Below are 20554 nucleotides of genomic sequence, written 5' to 3'. Positions count from 1 at the left end.
TTACTGATTTGTGCGTACTGTTTGTCAATTATCGTTTCTTGTATTACACTCACCTACTTATCTATCAAAGTGCTCTTTCATCAGCCACAAACCCAAAATAGCTGACCACTGACTTTCCATTAGTTCTTCGTATATGGACTCCAATTTCGCGAGAGCTCCGGGCAAATTGAGAATTTCGGTCAAAATGTGAAGATTGCTTACAAGAATACCTCGAAGTGTAGATTGCCGAATGACTTCAATATTGGATAGGGTAAACGAGCACAGTACTGTATTTGCTAGCCTATTGCAAAGATGTCCGCTTCTTTGTTCTAGTTCGTTACAAGGAAAGAAAAATAAACTAAATGATGGTTGTTGCTCTCTAAATGAAAATGCAATTCTCACTTATATATAGGCACTTACAGAATAGGAAAGATAATTAAAACATCATGCTAGAATAACACGGTCGTTACAAACTTTACGCTTATGCAAACGATACTGAGAAACTTACGCATGCGCTCTTGACGACTTAAGCACATAGACAATATATATTAATGCCACGAAACACTATGTAAAATCGTTAGGCTTCATATATCTTTAGTTAGTAAAGAGAAGAAAACCACTCTGAGTCTTTGTCGTATTTTCTTTTGCTCCGACTGGACCGCTGAACGTGGCAGAGCCTCGTTCCTCTTTTTACATTTATCAATCATGCTAAAAAAATGTAGTACGACAGATTTCAGAGATTTCGAGTAGACATGACATTTTAACCGTACACACATTTTAAATACTGTTGATGTCTTTTAAGAGTGTGGCGATACAATATCAAAACGAACGAGCTAAGCGGGCAATTATGTTATGTCTTTCCCCTGTCATGTGAATTCTTGCGTGCTCTTTGAATGACACATAGTCGCATATCTTTTAGTGGAAACAACATCGATCCGCTCAAACTACAAGGGTAGGACCGTCACGGTGTTTTATGTGTTTTTACTTGTGTTATGGGGCCACGAGATAAAGATTCGTTCACATTGATCTATCCCTGCCAATATCATGCTTTTTTATCAAGCATAAAGTCTTTTACGAGAGAATCTCTGCGTCGATCAACCATAAATATGCCATTTAACGTACATTAGGCGAAAATTTCCCAGAGACCCTAACTCACAATAACCAGATACCCTTACCGATCTTCGACTTAAATGCTTATGGAAAAATCTGAGGCGTGGATCAGGTTGTGATGAAAGTGCTCATGTCCAGCACGTGTATACGTTTACCCTGTTCTTGAACAGGACGTGATTCTCGCTTGAATACCCTTACCAATACTCGACATGCAGTGCTTCACAAACAAATCAGGGCTATTCCCCGACGCTCATAAAAGTTCTACAGCCCTGTCGGCAGCTTTACATTTGAATAAATCTGAGTAACTAAGTCTTATCTTCATTGACAGAGCTCGTTTATTGATTAATCTTACAGTGTATTTCCATCAACACCACGAGCGATACAATCATGGACCCTTAATTGCCGAAGTGGGTGTTATAATTTACAGAAAGTGGATTGTGATTTCGGAACTTTCCGTTTGCTTTTTACAAGGTTACCTTGATGACTTTTTCATTAACGTAAGATGAGACTCTTTTTACGGGCGCAGAAGGTAAGCTATATCGTCCTGAATTCCGCTGCATTGCAAACAGTTCTTCCCGATAACAATATTCTGTGTAGTTCCTATGTATAAGGAACAAAATTGTAAAGTATACATTTGTGACATGATGCATTGCGCATTGGTCACCCCTCCAGGTGGTTTTTACAGTCATCCACGTTTAGAATTCTGCAGGAGACAACGGAATTTTTACCTCCGTAGGGTATCTCCACAGTATGACTGCCTTGTTAGTGAAGGACACTCTGTTCTAGCAATCGTGCGTGTGAAATGTATCATAAACAAGGCACTTCACACATCACGAATGCCTGTCAGCTTCACACAAAGCTGAGAGAGATCCTTACGAGGAACAGTTTGCATTTAATAACAGGTTGAAGAACTGTGCAAATTTAGCGTGTCAAATAGAACGACATTACATAGGCTAGAAAGTCTTGTTGACAAAGAAATATTAAACTGTCATTTGTCTTCGCCCAAATATACAACTGCTATACTTAGACCAGTGCGACATCTGGTGCCATCATGTTGTTTTGTCCCATGGCATTTTATGGGTTAGCTACAGCTGGATTCACATTTGTGTAAAAATGAATTGGTTTTCGTGCAATTACTTGATTATTTGAATACTCACCGACGCCATCTGCAATGAATACATTATTTTCCCCCTGTGTACAGTGTGATAGCATTTCATAAGCAGATGGTACAGGCATGTATCCTGCCCAGATGGCTGTCAGTTGTCGACGGAAGTACGACGGGGATGTTTGGACAGGTGTTAATTTTTGAGTTAATATCATTTTATCATGCATTGGAACAAACAAACCAATTGCTATTATTTTAAGAACACTATAACTACTGATACGACAGAAAAGGAACCTCGGCGATTTTCTGGTTCAAAAAGTTTATATAAATATTAAGAAATGAAAAATTATAATATTGTAACCATTATAGTAATCAACAAAAATTTAGGGAATTTTTTGAGTGACTCTCACAACAGCATTGCTGGAAAGCTCTCAATGAATAAATAAAAAATATCAAGCATCTGTTCGACCATTGGGGACAATGACCTCATATCAGGCTATATCTAATAAGGTTTTCTTTCATTTCTGAGAGAAAGTTTTTTGCGATATTTCTGCTCAAACGTTGCTTTGCGTTGTTGTGAGAACTTTTAAAAAGTTTTGCTTTCAAAAGTTCAAAAGGCCTGACTGGCCTAAAAATAGCATCGACGGGTTAGTCTACTAGTTTTTTAACGCCGAGACACTTTGGTTAGGGTTGACCAAATAATGCAACAAACAAAACTGCCGAGACCACTGACCACCGTCGGTAGTTAGAAAGAGTTAATCTTTTCCCCCAATCAGCCCAGGAAAAAAACGGCTGCTTCGTGACCGTTCACGTGATAAGTACCTCATAATGCCAAGGCCTGGAAATTACAACTTGACATTTCAAATATACTTTAGTGGAAACAATATCAATAGGCTCATCTTACACATTGTAAATGTAGAACGCGCCTCGGAGACAGACATCGGATTCTCAAATTTCTACAATCCTATTTTGATCTACCACTTGTGAGGGTTCATTTTAAAGTTCTTTGAAAAAGAAATACTAAGCCTTACTGTCTAAGTTTTTCGAAAATCCAAATTTTATTTTTACCCCGTAGAGTTAACACAGGGATGGCAGTCATTTTGAATTTCAAATATGGCAAAATGTTTGGTAATTTGTTGTCGCTTGTTCCAAATTTTGCAGGTGACCCCTGAATTTTATTGTAGATTTGATAAGAGAACTGTTAAAGGTTTCATTTGGGAAAGTTTGAGCAAAAGTTTGTCTTTCACTTTCGAGGCGCATACTACCTGAATGTAGACAGAATGCAAACAACAGATCAACGTTTTCACTATAAAAATCGATTATGGTTAATAGATAATAAGAATGTAAATTAAGGATTACAAATTAAAATCACCATTCCTTTAGTCTTATTTCTAGTGTACTTGTATCTGAGAATATTTGTCACAAGCCAAACGACTCCTGTATAATCCAGAAATCGTTGGAATTTGTTTTTTCACGCTTAATACATAGCAGGACAATAAATAGATAAACAGCCCACTGATCTTCTTGGTCAATCTTTTAGATCTGATACGTAAGGAAATGGTCAGGAAAATCGAAACAATTTTGTTGTTTGCTATTTGACATTGCGTTTTCATTTATATTGTGCTTGCGGCTGGTTGATTTTTCTTTGATGTCAAATTGAAATGTGTTGAGTGAGATGATTAGTTTTTTGTGCATCGCACCGAATCGATCGCGGTCAATATGACATCAAAACAGGTCGAATAACCCGTGTCATTCAAGGTAAATAAATAATTTAACAGGTCGAAGAAAAAAATAGAAAACGATATATAGAATCTTATGACCATGACTTTAGCTCAATGTCATCGCTTTGGATAATAATCTTCTCGATTCGACAAATGTAAAGCTTAATGTTCAAATACTTGCTCCTTGATGTTACTTCCGTGTCATGCAATGCATGTGGAACGTGTAATTGCATTCTGGGTATAGGAATACTAGTAACCGTGAACTGTTGAATGCAAATCTTCAACTTTAAATTCGTAAAAATTGCAATCGAAGAAATGAAAGATATTAAGGGCAATTTACGATTCCATACAGTTTCTCAAACACTTCGAAAAAACGAGGAATATTGAGAAGACCTGTTACCCTGTCTAAAAACGCTAGAGTGGCATGTTTTCTTTCAGTTGTTTTGTTTGTTTATTTTTTTCGTTCATGTGCCATAATTCATATCTGGTAAACATTAACTAAATTTTTTGCGACCATACATGTATTATATACTGGACAAATGATTGACGTATTAGACTTGGTGTTGTCAATCTATAGCGGTCTATCAATATTTGATTGCTTTTTCTGTATCTAAGATTCATAAAGGCAGTTAAATTATATTTCATTTCACTTTTGATGATCACTATGGGAATCGATTGATCGAGCGATTCATAACTTTCAGCGACATCTACAAGACATTGGAGAGCAACAATGACAAGGGTATGTCATCCACGAGTCACGCTAGCAACTTTTGTGTCGTTTTCTTCTGTTCATGAAATACTTTGTTGTTGGCTTAAATTTGTGTCCCAGGAATCTTACTCAGCATCATACATTATATATGCAGAGTGACGCGATAGCATTGTTGGAATAGCCGAGCCTGGCAGCACGGCTGTCTAACAAAGCTTTTATCCTCATAAGTGTGCCTTTATTTCTCCATGTGCCGTCCATTTTTGCGAGATGAACGAAAACACAGAATTGCTCTAATGCTTCGTTTCAGTCATTATTGTGATCCAGGGATTCTATTGAAAAAAAAACAGCTACTGAAATCTATAGTTGTGACTTCAGAAGGTTGTAATAATACCATACTGACTTAATGAGGTGAAGAAGGGGACAAACATAAAGAATTCATGGCTTTCTTTGTGGTGTTTGATACTGAATGTCTTTCTTTCAATATACGTTAAAGACATGCAGTAAATATCAGAGAGTTAAGTTTTCCTCGGTTTCTTTTCCGTGCCAAATAAACATAGCATAATGAAAGTTCCCCTTTTCAATTTCTACAATGTGTTAAACAAAGTGAAGTCGAAAAGGATGTAACTTCAAATCGCCAGTAGGAAATACAACACTGAATAATGCGTTGATGACGGAACTGTTCAGGTTATGGCAGACAGTGAAAACCCTTTGACACATATGCATGTACAGGGAAATTATCGCTGTGAATTCGCTGTGAAGAAAACAACTGATCAGCGGTGACTGCCAGAATAGATAGTGATGCACACCGTGTATGCAGAAAATACATCATAGCCAGTACGTCATTGCGACATCTGTAATAGGCTTAGTTTTGCAACTAGACTATCTTGCCATTTCGTTGTACAGAGGCAAGAGCATTAATTGGTCGACGGTATATTAAGGCACTTCATGTAATTCAGTACTTCACGACGTCAGTTTACGATTACAAAGGCACGTTTGGAATAGCCAGCGTATTTACTAGTGTAACCAAGCTACCAGTTGTTAACTTTTTCCTCATCAAACACAATTTAGCAACGCAGCGATTTATATCAAAATTAGTGTTCTCCGTCGGTAATGTATTTCAAACGCAAAAAAATAAATTACTATTAACTTAGGATATATTTCTATAATGCCATCACTATATACGCCCGAGGGAAAATTAACAAGACCTCTTAATACTTTCAAAATATTGAATAAATTATAAGGTGGGAATGTACTTTCTGTTTACTGAACAGTATAGCCACATAATCACTGTTATTCCTTTACTACATGGAACGTATGATTCAAAATAAAAATATCCAACGATTACACGGTGAACACTGACGAAGGTTAGTGTTGCCTGACATGTCTCATTTCAGTAAAAACGCCATGCTAATTGAGTGACCGAATGACCCACAATAGCTCGGTTAGCTGTTTAGGCTTACATCTTCCTTCCTAATACCCAGCGTGATAACTGCAATCCATCTTTATAATATGTGTCAGTCCACATCGAAATAGGGTTTCCTAAATCGACACTATCAGACTCCGAAATCGTGAAAAACCGCCATTACACGCGGCAGTAGGTCTATCTCTTTTACTAAAACATACATTGAAATTATGGTTTGTGATATCTAAACCCTCCCGCCATTGGATGATGAGAGAGATTACAATTTATCTGTTCTTTCGGGATGATTATGAAAAGAAATGTTTCGTCTCGCTCTGCTTGCATATTATTCTCGAGACTAGCTGATAGGTCTGCTGCCCAACAAGATTTTATATCAGCTATCTCTGTGGTGACGTACATTGTACCAGAAACTCGCTTGTGCAATGACTCGGACACTTCATCAAGTTCAACGCAAATATCGCCGACATAACCTCAGGCTAATTTTAGCTAAAAAGCCGCCTTGGCTTTTCTCAGAAATGGAGTCCACAGGCAATATCAAATACACTGGCAATAAAAGTAAATAACAGGATGCGTTCCATGAGTTTCTTTTGACCTTCAGACGCGCTTATTTTCGGTCATTAATTCGCATGTGTTAAATTCCCAGTACAAACGCTTACACCTTGGTATTTCCGCATAAGGCGCAGATATTTTAACGCATCACTTGTAAGTGCAAAAGTACAGCGAAGTAACCGAACGTGTGAGGCAGTTAATGGCAGAAAACATACAATTGACCGTCCTTTTGAATATCGAAAACGCTAAACTGAAATAATGCAACCGATTGAGTGTACATTCAAAAGTATTACATTCATACATATATACATGTACATACATACAAGTACATACATTAATACATGCATACATACATAAATACATACATACATACATACATACATACATACATACATACATACATACATACATACATACATACATACTACATACATACATACATACATACATACATACATACATACAACATACATACATACATACATACATACATACATACATACTATACATACATACATACATACATACATACATACACATACATACATACATACATACATACATACATACATACATACATACATACATACATACATACATACATACATACATACATACATACATACATACATACATACATACATACATACATACATACATACATACATACATACATACATACAGTGACTATTTCTATAAATAAAGTGACTATTTTTACAAATTGAATGTCGGAAAACATCAAAAGACGAAGAAAATACTTTATGTATAAACACAGAAGTATTATAGAACTATCAGTCAGTCTCAAATATTTAGTCCTTACAGCATGGATTGAACGTGTTGTAAACGAATATCTTGTGGACTGTCAAATGGAAATTGCATTTTAGGGTTAACTAACAGCATACACACAATCGATTAAAAAGGAATATTTTTCTGTCATATCGAGGAGCGTGCACCGTTCAGCGTGTGTGCGTTTTTATCTAATTAAAACCGAAAACATAAGTTTTCTCATTACGTTAGCCTGATGAAATGTACACTCAGATTAATTGGTATATGATGTGAAAACGTCCAAGGTTAAACCTCATTATGATTTCTATAAATATTATATCGGATCAAATCCGAATACGTACAAAACACTCCCATCCAGCAATACACTCCTGAACTTCAGACCTTCTATTTTAACTCCGAGTAGCTTTGCTCACGAGATAATTATCGAATTCTATGGGAGCACTGACCTTGTTTTTTCGCCAAATGTTGCCGGCAAATTGCGCGGGAACGATTTATATAGACAAGCGTCATCGGGCAAAAGTGTCACATTTAGATGGGTCGAAGGAACAGTCGATAATACACGCGCGCCCATGCATATTTATGATACGCTCGAAATGCATGAACTGCGAGGGGTTATTATTTGTGAACACAGCGGTGATCGCGTGAGATTTTTCCCCCTTTTTCGTAGCGTTTTATTTTTCTTTGTGAGACAGAATCTCTCTATAGATTCTTCAGCTCGGACACTTTTAAATTACCATAATAGAGTCCCCAGGCAATATTCACACTCCAGTGCAACAAAAAAGAACGCAGAGCCGCTGGGAGGCGCAGCTAATATTGTTCTTCTTGGCGGGCATCTTAAAAACTCTCATTGCGCCTCCTCTCTGTATCGCCGCAGATATTCAGACCTAATTTATAATGGAAAAAGTAGAATGTCAAATGTTGTAAGGGGAGCTGAAGAAAATGTTAGCGTAAATAATACCTATAACCTATGATGGCTTGAATAGGAAAAGTACCACTACACCGCATTGTACTCTCCCTTTCCATTTTTGTCTTTGGAATGATTTTAGTAAATCTGAGACTTTTGAAGTAATTTTTGTATGTTTGGTGTCGATTTTTCTACGAACGACTCAGAGTCCTGATTAACTGTGTCAAAATATCCTACTAACAGCACGACAGCTGATAAAGTAATTGGGTCGAAAATTTTTATGAGCAGACGATCATCACCAAAAAACCAGCCTGAGAATATTATAGACGTGATTGATTTACATTGTTGTTTTCTATTGTCGTGCTGGGCGCAAATTTTATTGTATTTTTGTTTGTATTCGATTGCTGCTGTTGGATTGTTGGTGGCGTATTTCCTCAAATTTTGAACTTTCCAACGATTATTGCAAAAGCCTTTGTTCCTGTAGCTTGTTTTCAATAACGTCAGGAACATCGCCAAACTTGGATATTGGACCTTTTGATTTCTCTCAAACACTGAATTTTGACATTTCATTCCGGGGCCGATATTAAGCTCCATGATATCTGAGTATGCCATCGAATGATCATTGCATATAGAGTATTTACGCGTAATCTTTCAAAGCTAAAAGGTTTCGGATTGCGAATACGCGGCAAATGCTACGCTGCTTAACGTTTCCGCAAAGCGCCTTCCCGTGACGAAATTACTACAGTAACATCATGCATATCGGTACCGAAGGTAGAACAAGAACATAAATGGAAATTATACTGAACATTTATAGTTTTATTCTATACATTTGTTGACAAGGTGCAGTTGCCAGTCTTACACTGACTCAAACAGTCACAGAGTGTCAGGGACTAAACAAAGACGAGTACACGGTACCTTAACATTGGACAGGCATATGCTGATAATGTGTGGGGCTGAGTTGATGTCGTCTTTACGCTGCTTTTGTTGCGAAGCGTAGGCTTAGCTATTTATCAAAAAATTGTTTGGTTTCTCTCATCACGATGCTAAATCACGTCATCTTGCTATTATGCGATTAAATTATGCATAACACGAAATCCCAAAAATGCATATTCTTCATGCGAAAATATGTTGCACACATGAAACCACTCGCTTAGAAACAAAAGAAGGTTTCCAAAAATATTAATCTCTACGAAATGATCAACTTCTATACAACTTAACCGCAGAAGAAAATATGTTTTCCAATCTCCACGACCGAGCCCGAGCTCTAGCGGAGACGATTGAAAGTTCACGATACTATCATCGAACATGTAGATCCGGACTGCCTGCCCAAATTTCACAGAGTAACGATTTTAAGCCCAGACTAAATAAAACGATCAATGATCAAAAAGATAATTGATGCGACTGTAATATCGCGAGGCAAAACATTCTCACACACACACACACACAAAAATGACGCGATATTTTCGACAGGAGCTGTGGCTACGCGTTTCACCACCTACAGCATCTAATGATTACTTCATGCTGTGTACGCTAGAAACAAATGGGTAAATTCTTTTAGGATCGATCAGTGTAAAATCCATTTCCGTCTCCGATTCTGTGCTCATTTTGTAACATTTGCCGTTAACTGAGCGGTATAACGATAGATTTATGAGAATATACACCGGGCTAAATGATTCCGCCGTCCCTCCCCATCTCTTAATTCGACTTTCAAGAAACATTAATAGCTTTTAAATGCATGTATCGTTCAAATCACTCTCTTTTAGATTCATTTATCCTTTTTATTCTTTCAACAAATGACATACATCGACATTAAGGCAGAGAAGTCAAGAGTTCAATACACTTCACTGACGTAAAATCTGGTCCACCACTCTCTGTAATTAGAAGAACACAAAGACCATATTTTATAAATAGCATTCGTTCGTTCGTACGTTCACCTTGTCTTTTCACTTCAAAGATGGGGGCCGAATTTTCTCAAACATAATCTGAACGTTGACTTTTACCCCACGTCGTCGTCGACGTCACTAAATCAATCGTGTTTGCCATCTCAAAACCTGGAAAACGTGCAATGATGTCACACAGAGAAAGTTTGAGGTCATCAGAAGATGTCGTCTGCGTTTTCACTAAAATATCAAGGGTAAATGAACGACCTACGATTTGTTGTCAATGATGTTTGCTGGTGAAATAATTATTCGAGCCGCCATTTCAGCCTTTTGGGTCAACCAATACTTGCAATGTCAATATCATTGGAACGGCCTTCCGATGCTTGTAAAATTAATTTAACGGTAAAGACGTGAAGGCAAGGACTGCGCATAATCTTTTACCAACTAAAACACTTCATTACAGTTAAACGTATGTAACTAAGCGCAAAGGGTCAATAAAAATATGAACCAAAATGCTCTAACGCAACAAACAAAACAAAGTAATAATTTAAGTAAATAAAGAAATAAACAAAGAAATAAATAGATAGCGTATCTGCGTTATGACTTCGGTAACTGGATACGGATCTGAAACATCTTAAGGTAGTATACGCCTCGAAAGTGAAGGACTCAAGCTTTTGCTGCAACTTTTCTCTATGAAACCTTCAACCATTCTCTTACCAAATCTACAATAAAAATCAGAGGTCACCGTGCAAAGTTTTGAACTAACGGAAAAAATTACTAAACATTTTGCGATGTTTGAAATACAAAATGGCCGCCATCCCTGTGTTAACTCTATGGGGTAAAAAATAAAATTTTGGATTTTCGAAAAACTAAGACGGTACTGAAAGTTTTTTTCTTTTTCCAACAGCTTTAAAATGATCCCTCACAAATGGTAGATCAAAAAAGAATTGTAGAAATTTGAGAGTCTGAACGTCTGTTCCCCGAGTCGCGTTCTAAACCCTGTTCAGGCCCTGTTCACGCCACTCACATCTTTCTCTATCTATACACTAGTTCATTCGCGAGTTCTGGTAAGGAAAGGAGTTTTTTAATTCTCAGTGGCTACCGATTCAGTCTGATATACCAGCCTAAACAGTATTCCAGACAACGAGGCACCGATGAAGCGCCCCTCGCCCATTACATTAGGGGGGGGGCTTAAAGGTATTAGGCAGTGGGAATGAAGGAGCGTTTTCGAACGAAAATCCTCTTTAACTTTCGCCAAAGGAGGGAAATGAAAATTACCACCTTTAAGCCTGATTGTGCCAAGATTTAGCCGTCAATGTTTTTTTTCTTGTCGGTGTGAGCGGCGTAGCTTCCGCTGAATCAGAGTCGTTATCCTGCCTAGGAACGTGAGCAAAATTGCGCCCCGAGGTTCGGGTACATGTACAGCCCGTAGCCTCATTCCACCGTTTTAAAGAAGGAAACGATCTCGGCTGGCTGAGTCCCGCCTTTGCAAGTTTTGAATCGGCAAATTATCAGAAATAGATTGCGCTCAGAAAGAAATAGCTAGTCTTAATCATACATGTACTAGGGAAGGATTTGCTTGTATACGGATGGCTGTCGGGAAATACAATAATTTGATTGTGATACCACAAAAACGCGTATTTGTAGACAGTTTGGGTTTCAGTAAAGTTGGGGGCGCTTTCTGTATGTCAAGTCGATTTTACTTAATCAACATTTTATAGTAACTGCGTTTCGATACAACCCGCTTCTCCTCGGTGCTGGTTTGAAGGTACAAAATCAAGATGCGAAGTGATCCACACTAACAAGAAATTATTTCGAGAAATAGTATTAAGCAGTTGTATTTGCAGACTAAGAACTTCTAGGTGACGAGGAACAATTATCAGATCTTGTACAGCCTTCATTGCATCGGTTTATACAATTTAATAGCGAATTTTTATTTACCACAGAAAATATCATACTAGGGCTAAAGCAACTTTATACGGCTACGGGGAATTTAGTTTGCCATGGGGTGCGTCAGTTAACACTCTTTAAAGATTTAAACGTCATCTCGGGTCTGTGGAAGACGGCTGGACTGTTTTTGAGGAGCTCTCCGCAACAAGACGTAACCCCTGCCAAGTTATATTTCGTCGGCGATGGCCTGCAGACGACGACAGGACTGGGTTATGAGGAGCTACCCGCGACAAGACACGACCCCTGTCAAGTTTTATTCTGTCGTCAGTTTGACACGTTAGTATGCATATGTTGAGGTGTCAGTATTTTACGATATATGCAAACTGGGACCGAGATATTTTCACAGTCTCCGGAATAACTACACTGCTAACAAAGTGACTTTATTACTTTCGACACGATATCTTTTGAGTGCAGCAGTTACATTCCAGGGTGTTGAACGAAGCAAATTTCTCTCCATGGGAAAATAAAATGAAAAAAAAAAACTCATGACAATACCCTGCGGTCGATCAATAAATACAGTCGTCCATTTCCATTCGGTGATATAATGTTTTATTTAGTCATGCTAAATATTTCCGCTCATAACGTCAAAACGGGGCATCACACACAACACGATGTCATAAAGGTCAATAGAAATTGTCCTGTACGGAAACGTTATACATTAATTTTCATATTTTATGTCGTAAGGCATGAAACATATCCATTTAATAAAAGGGAACTGCTTTTCGCCAACAAATTTGATTGACCTCGTCAAACAAACGGAATGTTATGCACTACTTTTCGAGAGAAACGTTTTTATTTATCCGTCTATCTATGATCTATTTATCCATCTATCTACATGCATCTATCTATCTATCTATCCCGATACTATTATCTATCTAAAGATATATAAACAAACCTATTTTGCACTAACGGAGAATCTACAGGAGTGATGGGCAAAACTTACAAAAAAACCCTTACAAATATGTTTGCACTCTTAACGTTGGTGTCGCCGTGTTTGTCTTCAGAGATACAGATATTCGTATGCCTCTCTTGACAAAGTATAGCTGAGTAACGATGCATGTAGCAATTTGAACCAATTGTGCCAGCTTCTTGGCATACGAAGCATAAACGAAGGGACACCACAAATGGGCACATGGTGGCTCCCTTCACTGTCAAACAGGTAAAAATATTAGTGCCATCACAGGGAACAATCAACAGTTTAGATCAGCTTTTTATGAAAACATACCAATGTTTATGATATTCACTGGGAAGATTAAAGTTTTACTGTTCAAAAAATATATAACATCACGCTTGACACCGGCGTACCTTTGCCCGAAATGGTATTCTGTGTACGGGCAAAACGACATTGATATGTGTGCATGACGTGTGGAAATCTCTGATGTTCTGCCGCAGAATGGCTGCACGGCACTTCCCGTCCCTGAGTTGTTCATATGCGCATCTCCATTAATACATATTGTGATGTCCGGCTGCAGATGTGTGAATCGGATCCTTGCTATGTTTTATTACGCCAACCCCAAGAGCGGGATATAAAAAAGAAGGTTAAAATAGAGATCGCCCGCTAAGACGCAATCTTTTCACGAGGATCCTTACATTCACATGATGAAATTTTTGGATGGAGGCAAGGACAATGAATAGGTCTATCATTTTTTTTATTTATAAATGCAATACAGTGACCATTTGCGATGAAGTTTTGGCACCAATGAAAATAAATCAATCCGTCTGCAGTATACATGAAGGTACTAGAATTAACTTGATGCATCTCGGAGAGATATTTTGACGCTCACATTTTTGCAATACTTTCTGATCTACCACTTGTTTTTGCTCATTTTGAAGTTCTTTGAGTAAATGAATCTTAATCTCTTATTGTTTTGAAAATAAAGAAATACACTTTTCTCATAGAGTTTTACCGCAGGATGGCGGCCTTTTTTGAATTTCAAAAATCGGTAAATTAAAGGTCACTTGTTTTTCTGCCTAACTTGGCACGGTGACCAATAAGTTTAATGCTCGAGTTTGAAAGAATATGTTCAAAAGTTTCAAACTAGGAAAATTTGAGCAGAACTTTAAGCCGTTTACTTATGAGGCAAATACTAGCTAAAACCATGCAATCAACTATTAGAAGCAATGTGATCAGGGTGATCACGTGATCAGGTACGAATCTTTTCACTTCTACTCCTTTCTATTCATTTTTAAGAGCCAGGGAACAAGAAAGGAACGCATTCCATGAATATTTCAATACCTGTCTTTGGAGATTAAGATATATTTCTACCACAGGAAGCATGGTTCGTAATCTCAACGCTGATGTCCCAAGGCGTTCTACCTGCTATTGCAGTTCATGATATTTGACACGCTGGGGACGCTACAATCGCTGTAGAGCCTAGACAAATTCCGATCGTGTTTTTTTAGCGACCTGGAAAGCAACTGCTCCCTAGACCTCAAGACTGCATCACGTGTTACGGTGGATTACTGCTTAAACCTGTAAATACAATCAACTAATCGATGCGATTTTAGGGAGATCGTGAAATTCTTTGTCCCTACAAGACAGACTACTGCAAATCTCGAAATGCTTTTGGTGAAATCAAGTAGCCGTTGAAAAATCTAGGCCTCGGGTATAACGTGGTTTAGCGTGAGATTTTTTCATAGCCTGAGGTTATGCGTGTGAGATTGAGAGGATGTATACAAGTGTTTTACATTAAATTGCAGATGTATCAGTTTGCAAGCGCCTGTGGCGGGAAAGCCCGAGGCAAGAAACCGATTAGGTGTAATCATGAAATTTGTAAGATTGTTGATGACGACATATTTGCAATGTACTAAGGGTAGGCCATTGTATTCCTGGCGCAGAAAAGAAACACTGAGTGGGGATGTACAGACCCAGGAAAGCATCGAGCTAAGACAGATTATCTTTCTGGAAAAGTAACACTCGCATCTTACGTCTAGAGGGTCATTTAGCTATAACTTCTAATTATTTTTTGATTATTTTTGTTCTGTGTGTCGATCACAAGTTCTTATTTTACTCCACAAAACACGCTGAAGCGTCAACTATCATGTCAACTTTCGTCTATGCGTGTGAAATACAATACTATTGTTTACATTTAAATTCTAGTTAGGACCATAATTCACTTGTCAATAATAACGATGTTTAAATACGTACAGGTTGATTTCACACACTGTGTATCTTAACATGATTTGGGAAATACAACAAGAAACGTCAGTCGACATAATACACGAAAATAAAAACGGCGGAAAAGAACATCAAAAGTTACACGGCTACTGGCCTATTAAACTGTCGTTAATTAACATTTCCTTTTGAACTTATCTTTTGGCGCATGATATATTTCGGAGCGACCTCTGGTGTTAACAAGGGTTAAATGTGTATGTCACTCTATATAGTCGCATGCTGTCCCCCATCTATGTCACTGTGGCAGGTTTCGCGCTAACCTCTCTGTCCTTTCAGTTCGTTATAATTGGTGTAGTCGGGCTGAACTCGCGGTGCGATGATGTGTAGTGTGGAGAAATACACGTATTCTGGCCACCAAAACCCCACCATTTGGACATAGACATAACTAAACGATAGCCATTCACGTGGTTAAAACTTGTTTCCTTTTGCTGTGATCAAGATTTATGAATTATTGAGCAATACCGAGATCAAGGACGCTCTGCAATATTTTCGGGGTTACTCAAGGGTTTTGCCTTGCGGTACATGCCTAAAATATATCATTTTTAGGCGCAATGTCCTCCGGCACACACAGTAACAACGCAGGATCGTATCAATGCGGAATTTTATCATCTAAAATCAAATTACTTGTAATTTAGAATTAATTCTAATACCCCGTGATGTCACGGTACATTTTAGTTTGCTAGGACATGTTTTCATGCGCAGATCGCTCGAGTTGGCAACTCATGATGGTGGGGAGGGGGGCTTAGCTTGCTTACGAAACTTTCCTCGGTCTATTTTTCAATAAAATCATGAAAACTGTCAAAAAATCACAGACTCGATCGCAAACACCGAATAAATTCATTCCAATTAATTCCTTTTATTTTGTTTCTCACACAAGATAAAACTGAATTACGGCATGTTGAGAACATGTGCATTTTTATATTAACTAAGGCTATTTCAAATGTCGCGAAATGGTGGTTCATCTCCTTCTTACAAGTATTGCGTAGTTTTAATGATACGCCGCTTGTTTGTCTGTGCCGAGAGTCGCCAGAGCATGACGGTAGTATGACTGTTTACTTAGCTGGTTGGAAAAGGTGACGTCCAAGTGCATTTTATTTTGAAAATCTATTTCCCCAGGGAAATAGTGTTTGACAAAGTACTCGGTCCCATTGGCCTGCAGTGTCATCTGCGGGGTTTTAAGCGATGGCAGGTGGTCCGCGAGAGCGATGAATGACAAAAGAGCGAGACTTGGATTCACTTGACCAGTCTAATGACTTGTAAGGTTCATGTGCAACATGTACATGTATATAACTATGGGGTGAGAACACCGCCAAAATTATCTTGAAAACTTTATTTAAACTTATCTCATTATTATTATTCCATTGTTTGGTGATTTAATGATAATTATATCAGTATTTGGCCATTATTTGCAATTATTTGATCATTATATGGATATTATTTTGACATGATTATGAACTTATCTGGTAATTCGGTTGTTTTGACATTATTCAGCATTGATGTCTTGATTTGGAACTTATTTCATCATTATTATGCCATAATTTGGTGAGGTGTATAGTTGCAGTACATCAAAACACTCCTATACAATAATACTGAAGAGCATGAATATGTGGCGTGTAAAATAGAACCTATTATACCTCGCATTTATTTGGGGTAAAGTACCCATAGGCTTGTACACCTATTGGCAGTGTGTTACCATAAAGCATGTCGCCATTTCCCTCGGCGTGTAATATAGTATCTATTGTACCTCGCATTTATTTAGGGTAAAGTACCCTTGTACACCTATATATTGGCAGTCTGTTACCATAAAACATGTCGCCATTCCCCTCGGCGTGTAAAATAGTACCTATTATACCTCGCATTTATTTGGGGTAAAGTACCGCTAACCGCTAATGTAACGCTAGCCTTTAAGGGTAATAAGAGGTTGTCACAGCGCTCATGAACGGATCATAGGCGTTCACTGCAGCATCATCAACATGTGCTCTATATGAACAGATTACTTCCCGCCAAAACTAACAAGACAAGTCGTCGCAGACAAAATTACGAGGGCACACAGACAGAAACAGGCCCATCTCTCTTTTCTCAAGGGACAGAGCATTTTTCTAAATGCGCAACCCCCTAACTCTATCCCCCAGATTAATGTGGCATTGTTGTGGTTAAGAGTGGAACCAGTGTCCCTCAGCCAGTCACTGACCAGAGACTTAAAAAGGGCGTAAATTCTATGTTAACTTTCATTCACATTAATCATGTTGATGCCTTGAACTAGAACTTTTAGAGGATGTTTTTCCGTGCAACATTAACATGGAGATGGTATATTAATTTTACTAAATATAACAGTTACTACATTGTGTACATGAAAATTAAGCCTATGGACGAATCACTTCAGAATGCCGAACGAGGAATGGAAGAAGGAAGAGGTTGTGTGCAAGAAATTTTGGAAAGGTTGAAAAATACTTCAAAATCATGTTCGCTTTTAACTTTCACCAGTCTTTGCTCTACAGTACGAGATTTCTATGGAGCGGCGACCGCAATTAACGTCACAACCCGCCACGGTCACGGGACAATATTGGACCTCGTCAGGAAAAAATCACACGTACTTCGTGTCTACCACATGTAGCTAAGATCTCTAGTTAACATCTTCTATGTGAGATAAAACACCTCCTTTGCTCACGTATGCGCGATTTTCCCGCGACACGCAGCAGAGTTGAATCCAAATCAAGCAGTAATCGCGTGTTGTGACGTCATCACCTTGCCCCAGGACCTGTCCACGTCGCGCGACGGTGACTTTAAAGCGCGCAGAGCATCACTCGATTCTACTTTAGGACTGGACACAAATTACAGGGGGGGGTGGGCCGGTGTTTTTTGGGGGTGGGTCGCCATTTTTCGCGCAAGCATTTTGAAGGGTCATAAAATTTTGTGCAAGCCTATGGGGGAGGGTCACCTTTTTTCATGCATCAAAGCTGAAATTGCATGTGCACGTTATGGAATACTGAAAAAAGAAAAAATACCTCCTGGCACTTTCATTTTCTGCCATTACCATTTTCGGCGCGCCCTTCGGGCGCAAATTTCAGGTATAATAAACAATGTATTGATGATCCAAGCAGCCACATTGATTTAAGTTGTCATGATTTCTACTTATTCAACACTATTGTGCATAACTGTCCCCTATAATGACTCTTTCAATAACAATTTGGGAGATTACTTATTTGACATCATTCTCCCATTGACAATACATTGGGTATAGGTCGGTGTCAAACGTTCATGTCGCTGTATGTACATTTTTTAATTTTTTGAGGACATTGACAGAATACAAACTGTTCAGAATAGTGCATAGTGTCATCAATAACAACTGGAAGCTTCAGGTCGAACAACTTTTGAATAACAATTTAGGATCAGATAACCTATGAGTTATTTGTAGTTTCCTCATAGCCTACAATGTATAGTGAATCAACATTTTGGTGAAATTCCAAAATCAAATTTCTTGCACAACCATGGACTTGAAACCACTCTAGTCTAATCATGAATATTAATACTAATAATTAGGTGTACATAAATGCACAGGTTACCAAGTTTTGTATTGGAAAAAATTATTCATAGTTTCATCATAGACTGCCATGTATAGTGAATGGACATTCAGTGAAATTCCAAAATCAAATTTCTTGCACACCCATTGACTTGAAACTACTCTAGTCTAATCATGAACATTATACCAATAATCAAGAGTACATAAATGCACAGATTTTCCTATTTTTGTATTGGAAAAAATTATTCATAGTTTCATCATAGACTGCCATGTATAGTAAATCGACATTTAAGTGATATGCCAAAATCAAATTTCTTGCACAACCATTGACTTGAAACCACTCTAGTCTAATCATGAACATTAGTACCAATAATTGAGTGTACATAAATGCACAGATTTACCTATTTTTGTATTGGAAAAAATTATTCATAGGGTTTCACCATAGACTGCCATGTATAGTGAATCAACATTTCGGTGAAATTCCAAAATCAAATTTCTTGCACACACATGGACTTGTAACCACTCTAGTCTAATCAAGAACATAAATATCAATAATCACGCATACATAAATACACAGATTTGCCAAGTTTTGTATTAAAAAAAATTATTCATAGTTTCTTCATAGACTACAATGTATAATGGATCCACATTTCATGTGAAATTCCAAAAACAAAGTTATTGTACACAGATGCACGTGTTACCACCCTCTTCTAATCAAACACAATTATGTCAATTATTCAGGGTCATATATACACAAATAGTGCATATTTTTAATTCTGAAAATTTTTTTTTACAGTTTTGTCATAGACTCCCATGTATAGTGGATCAACATTTTATGCGAAATTCCAAAAACAAAGTTATTGTACACAGATGCACATTTTACCATTTTAGACTCCATGTATAGTTTTGTCATAGACTCCCATGTATAGTGGATCAACATTTTGACAGAAATTCCAAAATCAAATATCTTGTTCACATGTGCACTTGTAAACAACCCATGCTAATCAAGTATATCTATATCAGTTATTAAACATCTGTATATGAACAGATATAGCTAGTTTTATACTGGAAAATACACGTTCGTAGTTTTCTTATAGTCGACTACATGTATAGTGAATCAACATTATCGATAAAATCTAAAAATTACATTTTTTGTACAGGCATGCACTTTTTACCTGCCACTTCAAGCAAAGTACATTTACATGAATAACATGAATAACACACATATGATTTGATATTTTTGGACAACGCGTTATATCGGCCACATTTGCCTTCCTTTCGGAGGGCGACTTAAAAAGTATAGCAAGTCAGAAGGGGGTCTTTAAACACATTGCGGGTTTTTTGGGGGTACTGAGTAACAGGGGAGGGTCACTTATTTTCATGCACGGATAAGGGGGAGGGTCACTAATTTTGTGCATGAACTTTTGAAGGGTCACTATTTTTTACGCAACGGTTTTTCGAAAAAACACCGCCCACCCCCCCCCTGTAATTTATGTCCAGTCCCTTACCCTCTGACCATTGGTGGTGCCGCCTCAGAGATAGTGCGACGTCAATCCTTTGAGTGCTGTAATTTTTCCAACCAAAATTTTAGTGCAACATTTTAACAATTTTTTATGATTTTTTTCTGTAATTTTGTTGATGATTTTGGACCAAACGGGCATCAGGTTTTTACCAAAATGTTGGCAAAAATCTGAAAACATGTGACTGGGTACATTTGAACGGGACAAAAGTTGACATTGGCGCTCA

The 20554-nt window shown here is 37.8% G+C and overlaps 1 protein-coding gene across 1 annotated transcript in view; it reads right to left on the bottom strand.

The window, feature by feature from the left end:
- LOC139115858 (glycine receptor subunit alpha-2-like) overlaps window positions 1-20554 on the bottom strand; it is a 145843-nt gene that overhangs the window by 124340 nt on the left and 949 nt on the right. The window lies entirely within an intron of this gene.

This window comes from Ptychodera flava, chromosome 17 (genome assembly GCF_041260155.1).
Source record: "Ptychodera flava strain L36383 chromosome 17, AS_Pfla_20210202, whole genome shotgun sequence".
Taxonomy (NCBI): domain Eukaryota; kingdom Metazoa; phylum Hemichordata; class Enteropneusta; family Ptychoderidae; genus Ptychodera; species Ptychodera flava.
This window is presented reverse-complemented; position numbering and strand designations above follow the sequence as displayed.